The following is a 10,824-nucleotide window of genomic DNA, read 5'->3' as shown; positions in this document are numbered from 1 at the left end:
AGAAAGTCAGCAGAAACTGACCCTAACTAACAGAAATGACAAGGTGAAAGGTGGAAACATCAAATTAGACCAGCAAGACAATAGAAGAGTTAGTTGCACTGTTGAGTGTTCAGTTTTTAGATTGTAAAAGTCTGGTAGAGATTGTCAGTGTTCATCGAATATCCAAGTGTCCCCCTATATTTCAGAAAACTCACATGTAAAGGGTAAATGGGATAACTTGCCACCAATTTACCGTGAGGGGAAAAAAAAAAAAGATATGGGTCACTTTATGTTAAGGCAGCCAAGAGTGCATGGGTGTCTTCACTTCATCTTTTTTCTACTCTGTGTCACTGGAAACAATTTGAGAAGGTGGAGTTGCAAAACGGAAACAGTCTGGATTGTTCAGACTTTAGTTAGAGCAAAGTTCTTGTAGAAGAGCCACCTGAGCCACACTGGATATGATGTGAATGAGAAACAAACCTTGTGGTAAGTATCTAAACTTTGGGGGTGATCTGTTGCAGAAACTGGTATTAATTACTTTGGTTAATATATAGGATATTATCATTTATTTTAGTCCACGTCTCAGGATTCTCCTGGGGAAAGCTTTTATTCCTTTCTGATTATAACTTCCTTCCTTGCCTTTACATTACTACTGCCATATGATTTCTTTATGTCATTTTTGTTAATCAGTAGGTTCTGATTATTCGTTCTATTCGTTCTAGATGGTTAGTGCCGAGTAGCTCTCTCCTCCCACAAATTTTCATACTCATCTTGATAAGTTCCAGGAAGAAATGCTCTGATGACATCATATGGGGTTCTATTTAATTTGTTAGCTCTAGACTTCAGCCTTCTCTCATTTAGAATTCTTGATTTATATATGTGTTCTGACAAATAGTATTCCCCACTTATCTCAATTCCTTCTTCTCTGAAAATATTAAAAAAAAAATAAATTCATCATATGTCAGTGCAATGTAAAATTATATCTAGTCTATCACATTTAATGCCATAATCACTGAAATATTCTTTATAATTGACCCCAGAAGCTACACAAAGATTTTAAGTCTTGATTTAATTAAAACCACAGGAAAGGCTCTAACTATCTAGAGTAAGGAGATAGCATCTATGTTTATATCAAATTCCCACTGGAGATAAAGTAGATAAAAGTCCTTCAAAATGGGTGGAACACAGTATTTCTGGAGTGGTGCAGTAAAGACAATGGAAATCTATTTCTCCATAAGAGCAATGAGAAAACTATAGATAACTATTAAAAATCACATTTTCAATGATTAATTAAAGGCTTGCAGTAATCTGAGGAGTATTTACTCAAGAGAAATTACAGAATCTTGATGAAAAACAGCGAATTTTGCAGCATTTTATCTTTCCCTTTCCCAACTCCACAGTAGCCTTGAAAAACCAACAGCTTCCCAACTATGATAGCTGTTAAAACCAACAGCTTGACAAACATTGGAAGTTGGGAGACCAGGTTTGGGGCACTTCAAAAATCCCTGAGAACAGTCACAAGGTGACCTGGAAGAACTCTAATCATAGGACATGGGGAAGAAATCTCTTCTTTCTCTTCTTCTTCTTTTTTTTTCCCCCTGAGAGAGAGAGGGGGAGGTGAGAGAGAGAGAGAGAGAGAGAGAGAGAGAGAGAGAATGACGTGGGAGGGGCAGAGAAAGAGAGAATCCCAAACAGGCTCCGTACCATCAGCACAGAGCCCGATGCAGGGCTCGAACTCACGAACTGAAAACATGACCTGCACTGAAACTGAGAGTCAGACGTTTAACCCACTGAGCCATCCAGGCACCTGGGAAGAAATCTTAAAATGTATATTTTAAGATTAGGGCTCATCATAAATTAGGCCTCCTCTACTTAGTCTTCCGTGTAACTAAGGTATTGTCTTAAACTCCACCTTACTCTTCTAACTCTTCCTAGGATGGAAAAGGTCGTGTCCTGCGTAAGCATACCTTTCACATCACATCTCTGTCAGGTAAGTCAGCTCACCAAGGAAGAACGCCCGTACTGAGGAGAGATATCAGCTGGGATATGTAATTAGTGATGTCTTCTAGTTTTCCTGGTCGTGTCTGGTCATGTTGTGGCAATACTACAGTCCTTCCAGCTTGTGGGAAGTCCTGAGGGTGGGCCTACCAAGTTATATCCCTCTCCAGCTCACTCTGATGTTCTCATTTCCTTAACTTACAAAACTACCAAATTTGGCTCTAATAAACCATGACATTGGGATCTAAAATGTGAATATCAGATGTATTTTCTAAAAATGTACCTTCACCCATCTTTCTATGTCTTATGCAGTTTATCTGTAGTCACTAAGCCTCACCCACAGACAGTGCATTACAGCTTTCATCTGTAATGGCCATCTGGTCTCTGACTTGCCCAGAGAGACAAAGGGCCACGGTCTAACAAGAACCTACAAATCATATCCAGATCTGAACCAATCCTGATTCCCAAAACACTCACTGGGTAGATTAATAGTATTGTGATTAACTTAGACCAGTGATTCTCATTTACGGCTACACAATAGAGACCTGAGAAGCAAAAGCTACTAATCGGAGGCCATAGAAGTGAGACTGTAGCATCAGCAGTTTTAAGAACCCTTCCTGTTCATTCTAATGTGCTGGCAGCATTGAGGACAAGTGCTTAGACTAATAAGATCACAGAACTAGAGCTGAGATCAGTCTTACAAACCACTGGGCTAACATTTTGGAAAGAAAGTTATGGATAATTAGAGGTTACCACAATGTCCAATACTGTAATATTGTTGTAAAAACATATCCTTGCTTTAATAGTATGTATTTACCCAGAGAAATGTTTGAAAAACCAAATAAAATGCTCCTTTCAATTTCTTTCTCATCAGTAATTCCTATTGCATTTTGTTCAACTACATTGTTCTTAAATTTTCATTTATAAAATGTTTATTTATTTTGAGAGACAGAGAGAGTGTGTGTGCAAGCACGGGAGGGGTAGAGAGAGAGAGAGGGAGAGAGAATCCCCAGCAGGTTCCATGCTGTCAGCACAGAGCCCAACGCGGGGCTCAGTCTCAGGAACTGTGAGATCATGACCTGAACCAAAATCAAGAGTCAGAGGCTTAACCAGTGGAGCCACCCAGGTGCCCCATTACAGTTTCAATTTTTAATCTTATGTTCTCTGAGTAGCCTTACACACAGAGAGTAATACAGTATTCATGTGTTCTAGGACATCTGATTTGTGGATGAAATTTTTGTGGAGTTGTTTAGGAAAGTCACCATTGTTTTTCTTTGCATAAGTAAAGTTTTGGAAAAATTATGTTTATAATTTATGAACTACCTATATATGTATAATTATGGGCACTTCATTAAATAATAGAATAATGCGTATTTCTACTATAGTCAAACATCATTTTTATCTTAAATTTTTATTAAAAACACTTCAGTTCAAACCTGACAAAATTGGTTATTGTGTGCTTAAACAGTGTAAATGGTGAAGCAAACATCTGTTAAAATAATATTGTGTAAATTTCATATTAAATGAAATAGTTAATTGCAAAGTTTTCACTTTACTGTCCTTATTTTTAGGTAATATAAGTAAGTAGAGTAATTTACGTGGAAATTTATTTTCTATTTTAAGAGGCAAATTTGTGAAATGCATATTTTAAGAATACAGTTTATAATAGAAAAAATACTTTTAGCTATAGACCAAGGTCAAATTGGGAAAACAATAAACCAAAGCATATTGAATAGAAATAACTTTGAATATCTAAATCTTAATTCCATTCTCCATTTTATCATAAAGAGTTATGAAATTAACATTTTTGATTATCTGTCAGTATTTTCTGGCCATAAAATGCAAGCAATTTCATAGATGGGAATATAAAAAAAAAGAAGATTCCACTATTTTGAAGATCTATCTATCATCGATCTATTTATCTGTTTTTATTGTTTATTTTTTTATTTATTTAAATTTTAGTGCAAGTATTAGCTTCAGGAGAAGTCAGTGACTCCTCACTTACATGCAACACCCAGTGCTCATCACAAGTACACTTCTTAGTACCCATCTAGCCCATCTCCCACCCACCTCCTTCCATCAACCCTCATTTTTTTCTCTATTGTTAAGAGTCTCTTGTGGCTTGCTTCCCTCTCTCCTCTCCCCCCCCCCCTTTTCATATGTTTACCATTTTGTTTCTTAAATTTCATGTGTGAGTGAAATCATATGGTATTTTCCTTTCTCTGACTGACTTATTTTGCTTAGCATAATACATTCTAGTTCCATCCACATCGTTCCGAATGGCAATGTTTCATTCTTTTTGATGGTTAAGTAATAATCCATCATATATATATATATATATATATATATATATATATATGCCACATCTTCTTTATTCATTAATCAGCTAATGGACATTTGGGCTCTCTCTCTAGTTTGGCTATTAATTTAATTTCTCAGAATTGTTAAAATTAATTGAAGTTAAATTTTTGTCACATTAAGGTGAGATTGATCTTTTAACAGTGTGGAAACATTTCCACTGTGTGTGTATGTCTGTGTGTGTGTGTCTGTGTGTGTAATTTAAAATTTTTTTATTTATTATTCCTCTCTTTTTTTCATCAAATTATCCACTTTTTGGAAACAAATACCTTTCTACTTGACTTTCTACTCACAAGTTTCATCTGGTAATTAGTTAAGTCATATTAAAAATCATCAGTATCACAGTTTTTAAATAAGTTTCTGAAAATGTTATTTTCAAGATGCATGTCATGTGGCATAGCAGTAGAGTCAGAAGAACTTAGCATTTATTAATTATATTATACTTTCAAAGAAATCTAGACATTTTATGTAAAAAACAATTCATTTATCTTCTGCTTATCTAAATTATCTTATTCTAAATAGATAATTTATAAATTGTGGTTTCTTGACATAGCTCAAGGACTTAAAACCACTTTCCACAAAATGTGTTCTTTTAAAAACATATATATTTCTATTTCTAGAATTGTTCTATTACCTGAATGTTAGATGGGACAGAAAAAAAAGGGGGGGATTTGTGTAAATCATTTTCACTTCCATCAAAGAAATACAGAAGTATTGCATTTGGACCCTACAATCCTAGAGGTTAGGGACTCCAAGTTTATTCTCAATTTTATTCTCCAATTTTGTTCTCAATATCCATTATGGTTTATGGTTATCCCCAAAATACTTAAGGGAGGAAGAAAGGGGGGGGAATGTATAGGGCAGTGGAGAAAGGGAAGGAAGAAAAAAGAGAAGGAAAGAAGGAAGGCAGGAAGGCAGACAGCAAAGAGAGAAGGAAACAAGGAAGGAACTTAATTACTTCTCCACATGTGTCTGTGCTTTCCTTCAAGCCTGAAATATTCCCACTCATCTATACGTATTAGTATCCTATTTATTGCTCAAGATCATGTTCCAATTTGACTAATTCTTTGATTCTTCTGATCATTCTCAAGTGGCTGCAGTTGCTTTTTGCACATCTTGTCTAAGCTTACCTCTGTGTAGACTTCATTCCCAGGCAACCTCTCTCAGCTACTAGCACCTTTGGGCTTACATCTATGAAGCTTACTTTCCTAGAGAGAGAGCGAGAGAGAGAGCATCTCTCTCTCTCGCTCTCTCAGCACTTATATCAAACCCTAAAAAGAACACCAATTAGCTAGAGAAATGAAATCATTTTTTTTTTTTTTTTTGTTATTGGCCTGTATCACATGCTCACCACTGTAATGGGAGAGGTAGGGCTCCTCAATGGGCCACTTTATCAGAATTTCGTGGTATAAGAAATGAGCATTTTTCTCAAAGGAATTGATGCTAACTACAAACAAATCATAAGACACACACTATGTACTTCATTCCTTAAAAAAAATTCAATGTAGGGCATATAGAAGGGAATGAATAAATATGAGCTTAATAGGTAAATAAAGAAAGGTATTTCTATTACATAAGTGATTGCTGTGCAATATTAAGTATACACTAAACTGAAAAAAGGAGGCATGTCTTAGAAGAAAGTACACCACACCATAAGAATATTTGACTATTCCATTCATTTAAAAATCTTAATTTTGTTTCACATAAGTGCCATGTAATAGAAATATAGTTAAGTTCATTTTACCCAACTATGGTTTTCTTTATCTTTTCTAACATTTAACTGAAATTTTTGAGCTTGTACAAATTTTCCTGGAAGCATGATTTGTATTTTAAAAGAAATGTGTACCATATTTGATGGCTTGGGTTATAACTTAACTAAAATAAAAAGAAAATGCATTTATAAAATTTTAAAAAAGTACCAGCACAATATTACAAACACATTAATTGCTCCATTTTAAACCTATATTAACTTTACTGCAATAGTATTTTTTATTTCTTCATGTGGTCAATCACTTTTAATGTAATATATAATATAAATGGTATAAACATGAAAATCACTATAGAGATCAAATGATTTCATGTGGTTTTATACATGATCATTTGATCATTTGTGTTTTTTGATTATACAAAGTATTCTATTAGCACTAATCTCCTTAGCAATGCACTTAACTTAAGTTATTTTAACTTAAGTTATTAAAGAATGGCCTAATTTCTAAAGTGAAAATTATAACCATATTTGACGATCTTATGAGGTTATATCAGGAAGGATATTATGCATTCACTGTTTCCAATGCCTCTGGTTACTGCCAGCATCTGTGTATAGACCCAACACATTTGGCTGCTGAGAAAATACAACACTGGATTAAAGTGCCAACAGTGGGCTATTTAACTATGCTTGGAAAGCTTGGCTACAAATAATTGTGGCAAAAAGCACTAGGTAGTAGTGTTAACAAATCCATCCTTTTCAGAGGTATTGAACTTGGCAACAAATTTGTAGCAATTTTTATCCCTCCCTCTGCTCCTGGTTAATTATCAATTACCTAATTTGCTTCCATCAAACATCATTTACAGGCTTTAATTTCTAATAGACAACACATACCCCTACCAGAGTGACATCTATGTATGTGCAGAAATGTTTATGGAGAATTATGTTGGGTATATGGGAAGACCTGCACATTTTTCAATACTGACTTAAGGGCTGGTAACAAAGCTGGATTTATAATGTCCATCTTTTACTATTGTATTGCCCAGATAAATAACATCTCTATGTCGCTAGCCTCTTTTTTTTTTAATTCTATCTATAAATATCTGTATATAAAATCATATTCAGTGTCCAGTTTTAGGCAATAATATTATTGGGAAATGGGATTGTAAAATTAGTATAGCATCTGGGTTTAGAATACAAAGTGAGGAACACAGAATATGCAGAGATTGCTTTTGAAATTGGGTGGTGGATGATGACAATTACAGACACAAATACAGATTTTGGAGATCGTGATATTAACACAGGAAAGGACACAAAATCACGGAGTCCAGACGTTGTTTAGTACTAATACGTTGATCAGTGAAACTGGCTTTTTAACACAGTCTTCTGTTTTCTTTTCCCAGCCACACGTCCAAAATCACAAAACATTGCTTTCAATTCCAAACACCAATGTGACCATGTTTAAGGGTAAAAAGATGTGCTGATGTTTGCTATACCTTGATTGTAGATTCATACATGTCTTCAAAAGTAGGTTGAAGTCATAATTGCTACCGACTTTGTAGTTTCCAAACTGAACCAGTGTAAGATAAATTGTCTCTTAAAGTTAATACTAGACCTACACCCCTGTCAGACTCGTCTAGTGGATGTTGTCATCCAGCTATAGATTTTGTGTGTCACTTTCTTTGTATTATAAACTAACTTTATTATTTGTATTAAAATTAATCTGTAATTTAGGAATATTAAGATTTTGCCCCCGATTTTTTAAAATATGAGGGCAGTAAGGAATTCTTCCTTTCAACTTATCTCTCTACCCCCAGACAAATCACTACAATAACTAAAGAAACCTCTGACCTAGAAATCAACATTCTAATTTAACCATACTATTTCGCTGGTATGATCTGATGACTATAAAACTAATTCTCAGTAGCAGATGAATTACTTTAATAGTAATGGTTCACATATTGTCAGGCAACAAATATGGGATCATTTCTCAAGAGGTAAAGATCTGTAAACCCGGACCAATTGGCCAATGTGTTAAGTCAGTGAGATTAGAGAAATATGATGCACTGAAATAAGTCAATACACAAAGAGCAGTAGAATCAACTTTTGTTGTAATATCACTGGGTTTTTTTATATTTCCTTTCCCACCTGAAATAATAACAATCTAGGCAATTCAGGTGTCAATCTTTCTTACAAATAGAAAGTTAATATGTACCTTTTATTTTATTTTTTAAATTTTTTAATGTTCATTTATTTTTGAGAGACAGAGAGAGAGACAGGGTGTGAGTTGGGAAGGAGCAGAGAGAGAGAGACACACACACAGAATCTGAAACAGGTTCCAGGCTCTGAGCTCTTAGCACAGAGCCCAAGGCAGGGCTCAAACTCCGGAATCCTGAGATCCTGACTTGAGCCAAAGTTGGGCGCTTAACTGACTGAGCCACCCAGGCGCCCCTAATATACACCTTTTAGAGTAACAAATTTTCTTTGCCAGCTTGGGTACTCCATCACTTGGAAACTATTTCATGGGGTACCTAGCAATTACTTCACTTGGAAACAAAGATACATACTTTGCTGACTTGGGAGTTGTGAATGAAAGTTAGATAAATGTTGATAGTTTTGAAAAGTGATTCCAGATGAAGATATAATAGAAGAGAGTTAACTGTGTATAACATATTTCAAAGTTGTAAGCTTGAAAAGTAGTTAGTTACACGGAGATCACATTCTCTAAGGTATAATTCCTGTTTTAAAGAGTAACCTTAGGGGTGCCTGGGTGGCTCAGTCAGTTAAGCAGGCAACTCTTGATTCCAGCTCAAGTCATGATCTCACAGTTCTTTGAGCCAAAGCCTGCTTGGGGCTCTCTGCCTCCTCTCTCTCTCTGTCCCTACCCCACTTGTTCCCTGTCTGTCTGTCTCTCTCTCTCTTTTTCTCAGAAATAAAACACAAACTTGGGGCTCCCAGGTGGCTCAGTTGATTGGACATACAACTTCAGCTTAGGCCATGATCTCACAATTCCTGGGTTCAAGCCCTACTTTGGGCTCTGTGCACAGCTCAGAGCCTGGAGCCAGCTTTGGATTCTGTGTCTCCCTCTCTCTCTGCCCCTCCCCCACTTGTGCTCTGACTCTCTCTCAAAAATAAATAAACATTAAAAAAATATATAAAAATAAAAATAAATTTAAAAAAAATTAAAGAGTAACCTTAATGTACTAATGTGGTTTTTTTTCCTATGAATCTCACATAAAATCATGAATTTGTTTAGGTCAGGAGATTCTGGTAAACTAGCTCTTATTGAGAGGTAAATGATAAACGTAGATGCTTTAAAAACATTTCTATTGGCACCAACAACAACTTATGAAATGGCCAAGTTATACTTATTTTAATTACTTAGTATTTATTGATCAGGTAGTGTATGCCAGTATTGTGAGAGATAATGGAAATATAAATGAATGTTATGCCTTTTGTTCTCAAGGTGCTCCAGACACAGGGAAATCATCAAACATTTAAAATGTGTTGTGATGAGGGGTGCCTGGGTGGTTCAGTCGTTTAAGGGCCCAAATCTTGATTTTGGCTCAGGTCATGATTTCACTGTTGAGTGCCGGCTCAGAATCCAGCAAAGAGCCCCCTTCCCATCCTCTGTCTCCCTCTCACCTCCCCACTAGTGTGTTCATGCCTGAACTCTCTCTCTCTCTCTCAAAAAAAAAAAAAAAAAAAAAAAAAAAAAAAAGCATTTAAAGTACATTATGATGAATGTAAAAGAAAAACTTAAATGCAATTCCAGGGGTGCAAGTAGAAATGCGTGACTGTGGCCTCAGAGAAGGCTTCGTAAAATACGGACATAAGTAAATTTTAAAAGATAAACAGAGTTTACTAGGGAAAAAAGTTGTGATTTTATTCTAGGCAAGAAAAACAGCATAAGCAAAGATTCGAAAAAGCATGGTTTGTTTTGGAGGAAGCTATAAGGTTTTCCATATTGTTGAACCGAAAAGGAGCACAGTCCTTGGAAAAGTGAGCTGGTTGATCTTAGAAAAGCAAAGTGTGATAGAGGAATAAGAGACATAAAGGCTGAGGTTTGAGTTAGGACAGGCCTGTAGTCACTGGTAGGAGGAGGAGGAATTGGAGGGTTCTAAGCACACAGACATACTTAGGTGTGCATTCCAGAAATGCCATATTGATATCGGCATGGAAGGTTTGGTTTACAAGTGCATATTCTTATGTAAATTTAAGGCAAAGAAGTTATCACAAAATCAAAATAATAAAATGCTCAGAATATGGTACCCATGGAGCTAAACTTTAGTGAACATTGGCTCCTTGTTTCCAGCGGGGAGAAATTTTCATTCTATTTCTTCTATGGAATTTTTGCTTACATGTTGAAAATTAGTATGTTATACTCTAATTTTGCTTTTTATGTCCCCCCCTTCTCTTAATAGTTAATGATTTTTTTTTTTCTCTTTTAAAACAAGGACCATGTTGAGGCACCTGGGTGGCTCAGTCGTTTGAGTGTCCTACTTTGGCTCGGGTCATGATCTGAAGGTTTGTGGGTTCGAGCCCCGCATCAGACTCCCTGCTGTCAGCTCAGAGCCTTCTTTGGATCTTCTGTTCCCCTCTCTCTCTGTCCCTCCTGCTCCCCTACCCCTCGGCTCGTGTTCTCTAAAAAAAAAAAAAAAAAAAAAAAAAAAACAATTAAATAAAACAAGGACCATGTCTTGTCTTATATTTGCACTCTGTTAAACAATATATTGAGTCATGAAAATCAGTAACTACTGAATAAATGCATCAATCAAACAATT

At 35.7% G+C, this 10,824-nt stretch overlaps 1 long non-coding RNA gene across 1 annotated transcript; it reads left to right on the top strand.

The window, feature by feature from the left end:
• Positions 1 to 342: 342 nt before the first annotated feature.
• LOC122223694 lies at positions 343 to 10,534 on the top strand. The gene is made up of 3 exons (XR_006204399.1): positions 343 to 465; positions 1,915 to 1,969; positions 10,498 to 10,534. It is a non-coding gene; the product is annotated as an uncharacterized LOC122223694 (long non-coding RNA).
• The last annotated feature ends 290 nt before the right edge of the window (positions 10,535 to 10,824 follow it).

This window comes from Panthera leo, chromosome B4 (genome assembly GCF_018350215.1).
Source record: "Panthera leo isolate Ple1 chromosome B4, P.leo_Ple1_pat1.1, whole genome shotgun sequence".
NCBI lineage: Eukaryota > Metazoa > Chordata > Mammalia > Carnivora > Felidae > Panthera > Panthera leo.
This window is presented reverse-complemented; position numbering and strand designations above follow the sequence as displayed.